The sequence below is a fragment of the Suncus etruscus genome, chromosome 7 (assembly GCF_024139225.1).
Source record: "Suncus etruscus isolate mSunEtr1 chromosome 7, mSunEtr1.pri.cur, whole genome shotgun sequence".
In the NCBI taxonomy this organism is placed as follows: domain Eukaryota; kingdom Metazoa; phylum Chordata; class Mammalia; order Eulipotyphla; family Soricidae; genus Suncus; species Suncus etruscus.
The window spans coordinates 55,763,597-55,778,338 of NC_064854.1; the positions used below are offsets into that span (position 1 = coordinate 55,763,597).

The 14,742-nt window shown below is 52.2% G+C and overlaps 1 protein-coding gene and 2 pseudogenes across 1 annotated transcript in view; all 3 read right to left on the bottom strand.

The window, feature by feature from the left end:
* Positions 1–14,742, bottom strand: part of RALGPS2 (Ral GEF with PH domain and SH3 binding motif 2) — a 443,748-nt gene that overhangs the window by 157,151 nt on the left and 271,855 nt on the right. The gene's annotated exons all lie outside the window — the stretch shown is intronic.
* Positions 1,402–1,584, bottom strand: LOC126014826 (uncharacterized; annotated as a pseudogene).
* On the bottom strand, positions 1,649–1,727 carry LOC126014837 (uncharacterized; annotated as a pseudogene).

Sequence of the window (14,742 nt, forward strand, 5' to 3'; positions counted from 1 at the left end):
CAGTACCATGGGGAAGGGCACTGACCCTGGTTCAATTCTCAGTACCCCAGATGGTACAGGCAGATCACCACTGTTTGAGGTCCAAAGACAAAACACAAAAAGAAATCTGGGGGCCAGAGAGCTAGCCCCAGGCACCACCAGGAGGGGCCTCCAAGAACCAACTGGAGGACTCAGAGCACTGTGGGGTGTGCCCCCATAAAATGTGGGGATTTCCCTGGGCCAGCAGCAGGACTCTGGAGCATCCCTGAACATAAAATCCTCCTCCCCACCCCAGTCCTGCTGCTCCCATCTGTCCATGGGACTGAACCCTGCACACAGTCCCCCCTCTGCCTCCTGCCACCCCCAGACCCTGCACAGAGCCTCCACTGCCTCCCACCTGCTTTCAGCCTGGAGACCCAAAAAGTAGCTGGTAAGTGTGTGTATGTGGGAGTATGTCCGAGGGTATTCTGACTGAGCTCCTCTAAATTGTCAGCGGGTGGAAGGACAAGACCACCAAGCTCCTTCTTCCCTGGACCATCACCTCATCCCAGCTCAGGGAACCTATCAGGATGCCTGGGAGAGAACAGGGAAATGGGGAGTCCAGGAGACCATCTGGATGTCAGCCCCTCCCCCATGAGAGTGCAGCTCTACCCACAGCTGGGGGACTCCCAGGAACAAGGTCCAGGTACATCCTGGGAGGGGGCATGTAAATTCCCCAGGCAGAACCAGCCTGAGGGCTGTTTGCATGCGTTGGGCGGATGTGGGCAGAGGCAAAGAGTGGGGCAGACTCTGTGGCTCAGATTCCTGGTGAGTCCCCCTTCTGTGTGGGGCTGGCTGGGCCAATGTCAACTGCCTTGGGTACCTCCCTGGTCAGCACTGTTGAGACCTGAGCCCCAGGGGCGAGAGACCATCAGAGGGGTTGGACAATAGCACAGTGGGCACTTGACTTGCAGCAGCAGACCTAGATCCCCAGCATTTCATATGGTCCCCTGAGCTCAGAGCCAGGAGCAAGCCCTGAGCACCACCAGGGTGTGGCCCAAAGGCAAACAAACACACCCACAAACAAATCCTTAACTTCCTACTCAACCTGATCTTGGCCCCAAACACTCCCAGGGTAGGCCCTGCCTGACCCCAGCCCCATCTGAATGTAAGACAGTGGGGTGTGTTGGTCAGATTTATTGGGCTGCAGCTCAGAGGGTGATGGGGAAGGTGGAAGTGACACCTTTCAGGGATCTCTGGCTAGAGTCAGGAACAAAGCCACCAACAAAACTGCTCCTTTCCCACGACCTCTCTCACTTGGGGGGGTTCTCAGCTGAAGACCGTGCCAATATGGGCACCCCCAAAAATCAGGAGATGTTGGAAGAAAATGAGGTAGTGAAAGAGGCTGAGAAACACTGGCCCAGCTTCTTTTTTTTTTTTTTTTTTTGTCCCTCCATTCACAATACAGACCAGGCAAAGGGCCTGGTTTGAGGTGTATATGGGGAGCATTTACTGTACCTCCTCTTTCTTTTTTTTTTTTGGTGGTTTTTGGGTCACACCCGGCAGTGCTCAGGGGTTATTTCTGGCTCCAGGCTCAGAAATTGCTCCTGGCAGGCACAGGGGACCATATGGGGCGCCGGGATTCGAACCAATGACCTCCTGCATGAAAGGCAAACGCCTTACCTCCATGCTATCTCTCCGGCCCCTGTACCTCCTCTTTCTATACAGTCAGTGTAAAGAACACAGCCTGTGATAAGCACTGGGAGGCCTTATGTTTTCTTTTTCTTTTCTTTTCTTTTTTGATTTTATATATATATATATATAAACCCTTCACCAGTGAAACATTCCTACGACCAATATCCCAAGTGTCCTTCCTTCCCACCCCACACTGGCCTGTACTCTAGACAGGCTTTCTACTTCCCTCATTCAGTCACATTTTGTTATGATAATTCTCAGTGTAATTATTTCTGTGACTGCACTAAACAATCCCTGTGGTGAGCTCATGTCGGGAGCTGGACCCTCCAGTCCTCCTCTATTTTGTCTCTGAGAATCATTATACAAATGTTTTTCATTTTCTCAAAACCCATAGATGAGTGTTTATCTCTCTCCCTCTGACTTATTTCACTTAGCATAATAGATTCCATATACACCCATGTATAGGAAAATTTCATGATTTCATCTCTTCTGATGACTGCATAATATTTCAGCTTCTTAAACTGTGGGTCCCTACCCCAATAGGGGGATCTCAGCACTGATGGGGAGAGGGCATAAAAACTTGGCCACGGGCCCGGAGAGATAGCACAGTGGCATTTGCCTTGCAAGCAGCCGATCCAGGACCAAAGGTGGTTGGTTTGAATCCCGGTGTCCCATATGGTCCCCCGTGCCTGCCAGGAACTGTTTCTGAGCAGACAGCTAGGAGTAACCCCTGAGCACTGCCGGGTGAGGCCCTCCCCCAAAAAAAATCTCGGCCACACCCCAAGATTTATACCTTAGACCACCAAGATGGCAGGGGTTACATTTCTGGAGCAAAGATGAAGAAATATCTTTGCTGGGATCTGGAGCTTCCGGCTAGGACCAGGAAGGCAGCTCACAGGTCAGAGGGCCTGGGTTTGATTCTTTACATGATCCCTTAAGCAGAGCCAGGGTGTTTGGGCCCTCCCACCCCCCAACCCCACTGGGCTCAGACACCAACCCCAATGGCCAAGCACTCGAAGGAGGGCCCTGAGCATCTCTGGGGAGAGTTCCACAGCCCCAAAAACAGAGGGGAGGAAAGACACTGCTGGGCCTTGAAGACCTTCGTGCTGCCCCACCCCATTCTCGCACCTTCTAATCACACTTTACAAATGCAGGCTGTTGAGATGCTTTTTCAAGAGTGTGAACACCCCCATGGTGACCCCATTCCCAGATCCTACCTCTCAGGGTAGTTCTCAGCATAACTCATGTCTCTGGAGTTCACATGCGCCACAACTCCAAGCTTAGTCTCTGCCCCACTCGGGGTGGGGATGGGCTCCACGCAAAGCCCACAGGCCGACGGCGGCTCCCCGAGTGACCAGAGTGGGCGAAGACGCATGTGCACCCTCAGCCCTATGTGCTTGCACATCTCTATCCCCCCATGGGCACGCTCAGGCCCAGCAGAAATGCTCTGTATTGGGGCCGGGCGGTGGCGCAAGAGGTAAGGTGCCTGCCTTGCCTGCGCTAGCCTTGGACGGACCACAGTTCGATCCCCCGGCGTCCCATATGGTCCCCCAAGCCAGGAGCAACTTCTGAGCGCATAGCCAGGAGTAACCCCTGAGCGTTACCGGGTGTGGCCCAAAAACCAAAAAAAAAAAAAAAAAAAAAAAGAAATGCTCTGTATTTCAAGCAAAGAACCAGGTTCCTGTGAACAGGAGGTCCCTGTTAATTGAAGGTCCTGTTAGGTTAGTTTGATTCCATTTGGAGGCTACACTCGGTGGTTCTTGGGGAATGCTGCTGAGAGTGGGAGGCAGACCAGCACACCAGCTTCAACTCCCTGAACTAGTGCTCCCAAGGCACCTGTAAAGCAAGGGAACGGGGTGGGGGAGAGTTCTGGACGTGCAGGGCAATTGCTTCCCTCAGAGACTGACTGGACACTAACTGTGGATCCCCTCAATTGAGCCAGAAGGTCACAGCCGAGATCACAGCAGGATTCCAACAGGCAAACCCCCTCTAAGGAAGGATGCCCTCTCAATTAGTGGGACCACTGCCACCTTTTTTAGAAATTATCACACATGCACTCAACAAGGTTCTAGAAATTGGGGCTGGAGCGATGAAAAGGGTTGGATGTTTGCCTTGTACACAATAGACCCAGATTCAATCCCCAGCATTCTGTAGAGTCACCTGAGCATCATTAGGAGTGATCTCTGAGCACAGAGTCATGTGTGAGCCCTGAGCATCATCACATGTGGCCACAAAGCAAAACAAACAAACAAAAAACAAACAGAAGATCCTAGAAGCATCTGGAAGGTTCTAGAAGGTTCTGAAACTTAATGATCCACGATGACCTGGTTCTCCACCTCTCATTGTTGAGAGCCCCTTGTTTCCCTGTTTTCCAGAAACAGGCTCTCTGGATAGAGACCTGGGGTCTCTGGGAGGGACACCCCTGGGTGGCCTGGGATACAAAGACCCATCCCCACTTCCTGCTTCCCTCTTCAAGTTACCAGCACCAGAGCCTGCCTGGCTCCTTGACTCCCACCCCATCCCTGAATCAGCCTGACACCTAGCAAAGTTCTTCGACGTCCTTGTCTGGAGCCCTAGATACTGAGCCAACGGGAACTCGCACCCTATCCACTCTTCCAAAATGCCACCCAGTACATTAGCAGAGCAGCACTGCTTGTAAAAATGCAGTAATCAAACTGCCAGCCAGAGTTTCCCCATGTGATTCCTCTGTCTGCCAACCATCTGCTAAAATAAATTTTAGAGATATGCATTAAGAAAAGCATCTTCAGTGTCTTTTTCTTCTGACTAACTTAGCCCCTCTGGTCCTATGATAATGATAAAAATTAAGAATTAAAGAGGGGGGGGAGAAAGAGAGAGAGAGGAGAGAGAGGAGAGAGAGAGAGAGAGAGAGAGAGAGAGAGAGAGAGAGAGAGAGAGAGAGAGAGAGAGAGAAGGGGGTTAAGAACCTAACATGATTCATGGATATGCCCGAGTACTACTAGGAGCAATCCCTAAGCAGAGTGCACGAAGAAGAGAACCCCCATCACCACGGATGCCCCCCAGTAAAGGATCAACAAAATGACAAGAGATTGCCTGGATACTTGGGGCTTTCTATTTAAGTGTATGGGGGTGGGTGGATGGCTCCATGGCTGAAGCTTTAGCCAGAGAGTTGGATCCTCAGTGCCATCCACATGACCCTAACACATCCCCTGGCACTGCTTTGTAGAACTCTGGGCAGGGCAGCTGCAATGTGAGCACCCCAACCAAATGTCTGAGTGGCCCCTGGGGTGGTGGGATGACAGAGGGAGGAATTATTACCAATGTGATGAACCCCAGGCAATGCAAAATGTTTCTAAATGTCTGATTTCCCGTCCCCTTTGCCTGCACCTCCCCCAGCATTCACACAAGAAAGAACCCCAAATTTAGGATGCACCCCACTGGTCAGCTAGCAAATCAAGTGATCCCCTGGTGTTCCCTTTCTTCCACCTCTCTCTCCTGGTCAAGCTCTGAAGGGCCTCAGAACCTCCTCCTCAGAACCTCCTCTGCCAAGCCCCAGGGAGAAAGTGGGTGCTGGACAGCTGAGGTTCTGCCGGATACCCCGGCGGGAATGATGCCTCAGCTCCAGCACGGTCAGCTCCGCCGCCTCCATTCAGGGAAGTCCGAGCGCACCACCTGATGGGCATCTCGGGAACTGCAGATCAATCCTGGGCAGGGACAGCTTGGGGCCCTGCAGAAGTCAAACATCCCAGATTATTGCTCCCTCCCCCAGCTTCCAATTAGAGACGCCCGCAGAGCAGGAGTCGGAGTAAGAGCACCCGCTCACCCTGACGGGCCCCTGCACCTTCCAGGGCCTCTCACCTCCCTAGTGGCTCAGGTTCTGGGCTGTGCCTGAGCTGGGGAGGGGTTCCACATCCTTAGAAGTAAACCCCCTTCTCTGAGCTGCCCTGGACTCCCTAAGCAATGCTTCTGAAAAATTATGAACGTTTATTCTTTATTTGGTTTTTGGACTTCACCCAGCTGTGCTCCAGGCTCTGTGTTATGTGTTAAGGGTCCTTCTTGGAAGGCTTGGGGGACCAAAAGCAGTGCTGGGAATCAGCCGCAAGCAAGTGCCCTGATCTGATGCGGTGCTGGGGTGATGGCTGTGATGTCTGGGAATTATCCTCCCTCACCACCTCTAGACCCTCCTGAGCAAGGAGGTCTGTCTCATCTCTGCTGTACATTCTCAGAAGATTCTTCTTTGTGTGTGTGTGTGTGTGTGTGTGTGTGTGTGTGTGTGTGTGTGTGGTTTTTGGGTCACACCTGGCAGTACTCAGGGGTTACTCCTGGCTCCATGCTCAGAAATTGCTCCTGGCAGGCACGGGGACCATATGGGACGCCGGGATTTAAACCGATGACCTTCTCCATGAAAGGCAAACACTTTACCTCTATGCTATCTCTCCGGCCCCTCTCAGAAGATTATTGAAGCCCCTTCCAATCTGCATGCAGGCGTGCACATGGCTGATCCCACCCTGCTTACATGTCACCTGGGTCCCCCCTAGAACCTTCCCTGCTCCCAACCCTGGAGACTCACAGGCTTGAGGAGGTTGTTGGGAAGGAAGGGGTACCTTCTGTTCACCAGGGCCTCAGGTGTTCCTGGCTTTCCCCTATCACACCCTCATTGCTGCCAGGTCTCCTTACTTGGCCTAGGTGACTGGAATGGCCCCAGTTTCAAGGGGGTCATAGACTTTACACACACACACACACACACACACACACACACACACACACACACACACACACACACACACACACACACCATCACTCCGCCTTCCTCCAGCCTCCCACAGACCTCAAAGGTGCCCCATGAAGCTTAGTCTTGTTGCAGGGGGTGTCACACCTTGATGGTGTGTTGCAAGGTGGATGGGCCCACATGTCAGTTCTCTCCTCTCCTCTCCTCTCCTTCTCCCTCTCCCTCTCCCCTCATTCTCCTCTCCCTCTCCTCTCCCCTCCTCTCCTCTCTTCTCCTCTCCTCTCCTCTCCTCTCCTCTCCTCTCCTCTCCTCTCCTCTCCTCTCCTCTCCTCTCCCTCTCCTCTCCTCTCTCCTCTCCTCTCCTCTCCTCTCCCTCTCCTCTCCTCTCCCTCTCCTCTCCTCTCCTCTCCTCTCCTCTCCCTCTCCTCTCCTCTCCCTCTCCTCTCCTCTCCCTCTCCTCTCCTCTCCCTCTCCTCTCCTCTCCCTCTCCTCTCCCTCTCTTCTCCTCTCCCATTCCTCTCCCTCTGCTCTCCCATTCCCTCCCCCCCTCCCCCTGTTCTTCTGTTCTCTTCTGTTCTCTTCTGTCCTCTCCTCTCCTCTCCTCTCCTCTCCTCTCCTCTCCTCTCCTCTCCTCTCCTCTCCTCTCCTCTCCTCTCCTCTCCTCTTGTCCTGACATTTCCTCCAGGCTGCCTTCTGGGACTGGGAGAATGCAGTCTGGAGTTCTGAACTCGCATATGGGAGCCTCAGATCCCAACCTGAGCTTCTCCAGGTGACCCCCCAAAACAAAAACAGACCTGGGGGCCAGAGCAATAGCACAGTGGGGAAGGCATATGCCTTACATACTGTTGATCTGGGTTTGATCCCTGGCATCCCATATGATTCTCCAAGCCTGCCAGGAGTAATTTCTAAACACAGAGCCAGTAATAACCCCTGAGTGCTGCTGGGCGTGGCTGAACACCCTTCCCCCAAAGAAAGAAAAGGAAAAAAACAGACAAACTTACATGGCTTCTGCTTACAGTCCCATTTCATCTGTGCGTGTCCAAGTGCATAAGAAAGTGTGTGTGGGGCCAGAGAGATACCATGGAGGTAAGGTGTTTGCCTTGCATGCAGAAGAACGGTGGTTCGAATCCCGGCATCCCATATGATCTCCCGAGCCTGCCAGGAGCGATTTCTGAGAGTAGAGCCAGGAATACCCCAGAGCGCTGCCAGGTGAACCCAAAAAACAAAAGATTGTTTGTGTATGGGTGTGTGTTGTGTGGTGGTATGTGGAGAGGTGAACTTCATAATCGACCCTTCTGCCCTGCTAGTTCTAGCACTGAGCAGATGAAGGAATGGTGCTAGATTTTCAGCCAATGAACCTGAGTCAGGTGACCCCCTGGCTCTGCCACAGACAGATCTGGGGTGTCTGACCAGCTTTCCTGGGCCTGCCTCTCTCCAGAGCTGCACAGGTACGGCAGGGCCACAGCATCATCTGCTGTCGAGTCCACAGGCTGGGCTGAACCACCTGCACCCTTCTGGGCTTGACCATCCTCTGACTTGGGGCCCTGCAGGAGGACCAAGCAGGACCAAGCACCCAGTACCAATAAGCCCCAAACTTCCTAGAGTCTGAAAGGAACAGATGTGACTGCTCCCCCATAAAAAAAGCACCCAGCCCCGCAGAGTGAGGTGGGGTGATCTCCAGAGGTCGAGCTGTCTTGAGTGAGGATTTTAATCTCCCCGCAGGCAGGCCTGGGCGGAGGTGGGGGACACGTGGGGCCTGCAGTGTGGCTCGAGGGTGGGGTGCTGGGGTGTAGGGTGCGGCTCAGGGCAGCAAGGCCCCTACCGCTCCCCCACCCCTGGCTCCCGCAGGTGCATCAGAAGGCCGCTCCATAGGCAACTGGGGACACTGGCAGCCGGTCAAGGTGTGGTTATTTGCTGCTGGGAAGACAGAGGTAGGGCCCTGAGGCCGAGCAGCCTATCAGGCAACACCCTCCCTCCATGGGCTCAAAGATGGCGTGAATGGGTGTGCTCGAGTCTGAGTGCATGTGAGTGCATGCCTAAGATGAAAAGTGTGTGTGGGGCCAGAGAGATAGCATGAAGATAGTGCGTTTGCTTTGCATGCAGAAGGACGGCGGTTCGAATCCCGGCATCCCATATGGTCCCCTGAGCCTGCCAGGAGCGATTTCTGAGCGTGGAGCCAGAAGTGACCCCTTAGCGCTGCCAGGTGTGACCCAAAAACCACCCCCCCCCCAAAAATGACTGCAGAGTATGTAAGGTTGCTTGAGGGTGTGCAAATGCAAGACTGAGAGTGTTTGTGAAAGTCCATGGCTGTCATGTGTGTCTAAGACTGAGGTCATGTGTAGGATCTTCTTTGGATGTGTCAGGAGCAACCACAATAAGGTTTGGGGTACCATCACCCACAAACTTGCCTCTGGGGAGTCAGGAACTATTTGGGGTCTCACCTACCAGCGATCATAGTTGTTCTCTGGGGTGTAAAACGAACATTCCTCCTGAGGAGAGAGCATGTGAGAAAGGTCCTTTTAAGGGCCCAGGGGGCTCTGGGAACAGCCACAGGCTTGTGGGCACACCCGGCTCTGGCTCTGAGAAGACCTGCAAGGAGGCACGTTGGGGGATCCCTGGGGGTAGGAGATCTCACTCACGCAGTAGGTTTCAAAGGGGTGGCAGGAGCTCAGGGAGGCCCTCCTGGGCCAGGCTGTGGGTGTCATCTTCGGGGGTAGCGTGGGGTAAGCTGTGTGCCCGCCGACCTTCTTCTCCATGAACAAGGGCATCTGTGAGGTCTTTAGGCCTTTCCTCGAGGGACTGGGGGTACACCCAGGGCCCGGTCTGGGGAGATAGTTTCCAACATGACTACGTGACTAGATGGTAAGCAGGAGTGTGGGGTGGGGGCACAGGGGGCCCAGACCCCAGGTATTGGGGGCACCTCTTACCGCCGTGGGAGCCTCTGGGTGTCCAGCAAAGCTTCCATCTTCTGGTCCATGTCCTGCTGCATGCTCTGCGGGACAATCGCCAACTCAGAAGCACCTTAGCCTCCTACTGCCACCCAAAAGCCCACAGGCCAAGTGTGGCAACCTACGGGGGCACCAAGCACATGCCTCCCTCCACTGAGGTACAGAAAGAGCTCAGGGATTCGAACCACCATCCTTCTACATGCAAGGCAAATGCCCTACCTCCAAGCTATCTTTCCAGCCCCTTTCTTTCTCACTCTCTCTCTTTCTCTCTCTCTCTCTTTCTTTCTTTCTTTCTTTCTTTCTTTCTATCTTTCTTTCTTTCTTTCTTTCCTTCTTTCTTTCTTACTGTCTTTCTTACTTTCTGTCTATCTTACTTACTTCTCTCTCTCTCTCTCTTTCTCTCTTTCTTTTTTTCTTTTTTGGTTTTTGGGTCACACCCAGCAGCGCTCAGGGGTTACTCCTGGCTCTATACTCAGAAATCGCTCCTGACAGGCTCGGGGACCATATGGGATGCCGGGATTTGAACCACTGTTGTTCTGCATCTAAGACAAACACCTTACTGCTGTGCTATCTCTTCCGCCCCATGTCTTTCTTTTTTCTTTCTTGTCCACTATGCTATTGCTCTAGCTCCCCCCTCTTATATTTTTTCACAAAAAGGAGAATAGACTCTTAGAGCCAGACTGATAGCACAATGCAGAGAGCACTGGCCTTGAATAGGGGTGACCTGGGTTCATTCTCTGGCATCCTATACAGCTCCCCGAGTCACATAAAAATGATTCCTGAGTACAGAGTCAGGAGTCAGCCCTGAACACACTGGGTTGGTTCCTGAACCCCCAAACCAAACAAAGCAGATATCCTTGCCTCTTCCTGTTCCTCAGTCTCTAATGGTGTCTCAGAGAGTGGATCTTCACCCAAGCAGGCCCAGGGGTACTGGTCAATGGGGCTTAGCTCTCCCTTAGCTCAAGCACACCCAGCTAGGGCCAAGATCCTTGCACTGACCCATATAAAGCTTGTTCTTCCCAGGCCAGTATGCCTCTCCCCAGGCAGCTTTGAGGCACCCAAATTTGCCTCCCCTGGAAGGACCTTCTCATCTGCTCAACCCATACACAGCTCCTCACTTCTCTGCACCTGAGTCTCTTTCCACTTGGTGTCTCCCTCTCTTCCTCTCTCCACCCTCCCTCCCTCTCCTTTTCCTTTTTTCTTATTTCTTTTCTTTCTTTGTTATTTTCTTCTTTCTTCTTTTCTCTTCTTCCTTCCTTTCTTTTGTCTTCTTTCTCTGCTTTCCTTCTTTTGTTTCCTTCCTTCCTCTTTCTTTCTTTCTTTCTTTCTTTCTTTCTTTCTTTCTTTCTTTCTTTCTTTCTTTCTTTCTTTCTTTCTTTCTTTCTTTCTTTCTTTCTTTCTTTCTCTCTCTCTCTATCTCTCTCTCTCTATTTCTTTCTTTCTTTCTTTCTTTCTTTCTTTCTTTCTTTCTTTCTTTCTTTCTTTCTTTCTTTCTTTCTTTCTTTCTTTCTTCCTTCTTTCTTTCTTTCTGTCACATCCAGTACGCTCAGGGGTTACTCCTGGCTCTATGCTCAGAAATCGCCCCTGGCAGGCACGGGGGACCATATGGGATACCGGGATTCGAACCACTGTCCTTCTGCATGGAAGGCAAACGTCTTACCTCCATGCTATCTCTCCGGCCCCTTCTCTTTCTTTTTCTTTCTTTCTTTCTTTCTTTCTTTCTTTCTTTCTTTCTTTCTTTCTTTCTTTCTTTCTTTCTTTCTTTCTTTCTTTCTTTCTTTCTTTCTTTCTTTCTTTCTTTCTTTTCTTTCTTTCTTTCTTTCTTTCTTTCTTTCTTTCTTTCTTTTTCTTTCTTTCTTTCTTTCTTTCTTTCTTTCCTTTCTTTCTTTCTTTCTTTCTTTCTTTCTTTCTTTCTTTCTTTCTTTCTTTCTTTCTTTCTTTCTTTCTTTCTTCTTCTCTCTCTCTCTCTCTCTCTCTCTCTCTTTCTTTCTTTCTTTCTTTCTTTCTTTCTTTCTTTCTTTCTTTCTTTCTTTCTTTCTTTCTTTCTTTCTTTCTTTCTTTCTTTCTTCTCTCTCTCTCTCTTTCTTCTTTTTCTTTCCTAGCTTTCTTTGTCCCCTCCCCCCCTTTTTTTCCTCTGTCTTTCTTTCTGATCAGGGCTTACTCCTATCTCTGCACTCAGGAATCTCCCCTTATGAGCTCAGAAGACACTATGAGATCTGGAGATTGAACCTGGGTTCACTACATGTAAGGCAGGCACCTGATCCACTGTCCTAACATTCGGGTCCCCGTGTCACCCACTTTCTTGCTAAATTTTCAACTGTTAGCACCCACAGGGAGCATTCACAGAAGCTTGGGTGGGGGGTATGGTCAGTGTCTCTCAGGATCCCCCTCAGGGAAGCAGCCCCCAGAAGAGATGTGAGACAGGGACCTTCAGAAGATCCACGAACTCCTGTAGCTTCTCGAAGTCCTTGTCCATGACAACCTTGATCTGTGGGGAGATGCGCATTACTGATGGAAGCTGTGGCCCTGGTTTCAGGGTGTTGGGAGCTGGAGTGACCATGGTGACTCTGGTCAGGGTTCTGGATAGGTGGTAAAGGGCCCATTAAAACCACCTCACCAGGGGCTGGAGCCCAAGGACATCAGGGAGGACATTGGGATTGCATATGGGTTGGATCCCCTGCACCCCGTATGGCCTCAACGCTCTCTAAGAGCTATCCCTGATCACTGCTGGGTGTGCATCCATCACTGCCCCCAAATCACATCCACATCCAGTACCTTGTTTTTTTTTTTGGGGGGGGCACACCCAGTGATGCTCAGGGGTTACTCCTGGCTATGCGCTCAGAAATCACTCCTGGCTTGGGGGACCATATGGGACATCGGGGATCGAATGGTGGTCCATCATAGGTCAGCCACGTGCAAGGCAAACACCTTACCACAGCGCCACCGTTCTGGCCCCAACATCCAGGAGTTTTTGTTGAGGGCTGGGATACCCCCTCCTCTCTGGGCTTTGCTATAGCTCAGAGATCATAGCCTTTAGGCTTTATTGCTCATTGACTCCTGGCTCTGTGCTCAGGGATAACTCTTGGTGGTGTGTGTGGGATCCCTTGGGGTGCTGGGGATTGAATGTGGGTCAGCCATATATAATGCAGTGCCTTAAGCCCTGTGATCTCTCTCAGGCCCCGATTCTCTCATGTATGGTCATCCCCATGAGTTATCTGCAGCTTGTCCATGGAGATCAGGGAGCAGTAGGTTGGGGGAGCTAGCCTCTACATCCCACTTCATTACCACCTTGTTGGGTACTGCACCCCAAACTAGCTTTAATTTTTGGCCACACCCAGCAGTGCTCAGGAGTTATTCCTGGCTCTGTGCTCAGGAACCACTCCTGGCAGGCTTGGGGATTCCTTTGGGATGCTGGAGATCAAAACAGGGTCAGTTGTGTGCAAGTGCCCTTGCCACTGTGCTGTCACTCCAGTTCCTCCAATTCTTCTTTTTTGGTTTTGGGCCACACCCAGCAGTGCTCAGGGGTTACTCCTGGTTGTCTGCTCAGAAATAGCTCCTGGCAAGCATAGGGGACCATATGGGACACTGGGGTTCGAACCAACCACCTTTGGCTCTGGATCGGCTGCTTGCCAAGGCAAACGCCGCTGTGCTATCTCTCCAGGCCCCCAATTCTTTTTTTAGGTTTGGAGAGATAATATGGCTTGTAAGGTGGGCACTTTGCATGTAGCCACTCTGGTGCCACCCACACAGCAGTACTGCCTAGGTTCTCCCTTCTTCCTCTTACCTGTTTTATCTCCTCAATTTTCTCCTTGAGTTCCTCTCTTACTTCCCGCAGTTCATTCTGAGAAATTGAAATAGCAAGACGAGGCATGAAGGGGAGAGAAGGAGGGACCTTCGGGGCACTCAGTGCCAGAGCAGCAGAAATTCCACAGGGAGCAAAAGAACAATCCCGGGTCCCCTGGCATCATTGACAAGGTTCCTCGCCACTTCGAGGCTGGGGCGCCTTTAAGAGATAAGGCCCAGCTGAGACAGGAGAAGCGGGTGAGACACATATTGATTTGTTTTGGGGCTGACTCCTGGAAGAGTAGGGGGACCTTGTGGGATGCTGGGGATTGAACTCAGGTTGGTATGTGCAAGGCAAATGCCCTCTTCACTGTGCTCTCACTCTTGCCCAGGATGTCCTTTTTGGGGGTCAGTCTGAAATAATTTCCAGAGGTTCAAAGGAACCCAGCAAAACCAGCGGACAGAGGGTGGCTTGGGAAAGCACAGAGGCATAAACACACTTCAATCTCCTGAACTTGCTACCACCCCTTCCCAACCCCTGTACCCCCAGATCTCACCTTCAGTTCCTGAGTCCTTCCTGGTCTGGGGAACGGCCCTTCAAGCGGACCCCCTTTGAGTTCGAACACCTGTAGGTGGGAAGTGGACACACAGCCTCGTGGGAGAGTGGATGAAGGGTGGCAGTAGTCGGAGGATACTGACTTTGTCCTTCCCAAGCTGTCTCGCTCAGGCACAGACAACCATGAGTGTTCTGGGGTGTTTGGACTCACCCCCCATTCTCTCCTCCCACCCACATTGCCTGCCTTTTGCCCTTAACAGTTGAGGATCTTTTTACAGTTGCTCTAAGGCAGTGGCCCCCGCCCCCGGCCCCTGGCCAGCATGGACACCCCACAATCCCTGGAATAATTCCTCATAGAAAAACCAGCACAAATGATGGATTCCCTCCCCCCACCCCCGTGACCCAGCACCTGGGGCAGGCCCAGGTCGTAGAGGACAGGGGGCAGCCCTTGGTGGTGCATCTCCCCCTGGCCCTGAGGCCTGCCCCCTATCACGGGCTCCGAGGAGTGGCTCTGAACTCTGCGGGGCTCTGGCTTCCGGTCTCGGCACAAGACCCTCAAGTTCTTGCTCTGCGGGCACAAGCACCTGGGGTCAGCCTTGGGGACCACCCCCTCTAAGGTCTCAGTGCCTTATGGGGTACCTTCCTGGGGCACTCTCATGGGATGCTCCATTAGGGGGTGCTCCAGCCAGTGCTCTCTCAGTGCTCTCTCACGATGGGTGCTCCTTCCTAGGGTGCTCTCTCACATAAAGAGGTGCTTCCTCCTGGGGTGCTCTTTCATATAATGGGTGCTCCCTCTTGGGATTCTGCCCCAAGAATTTTTCATATAACTGGGTGTTTCTCTCATTAATGGGATGCTCTTTCTCAGAGTGCTCTCTCAAATAAATGGGTACTCCCTCCCACAGTACTCTCACATAATGGAATGCTCCCTCCCTGGTGCTCCGTAGTCCAGACCCACCATGCCTGTCCCCGTTCGCTCTGGACCCCTGGCTGCCATGGTGGAGGGATTGAGGGTCGTGCAGCCTCCTGTGCTCCCCGGGGCGGGACAGGCCTCAGCTGTGTGCTATTGCTGGCAGGAGTCCCTGCTTAGGTCACAA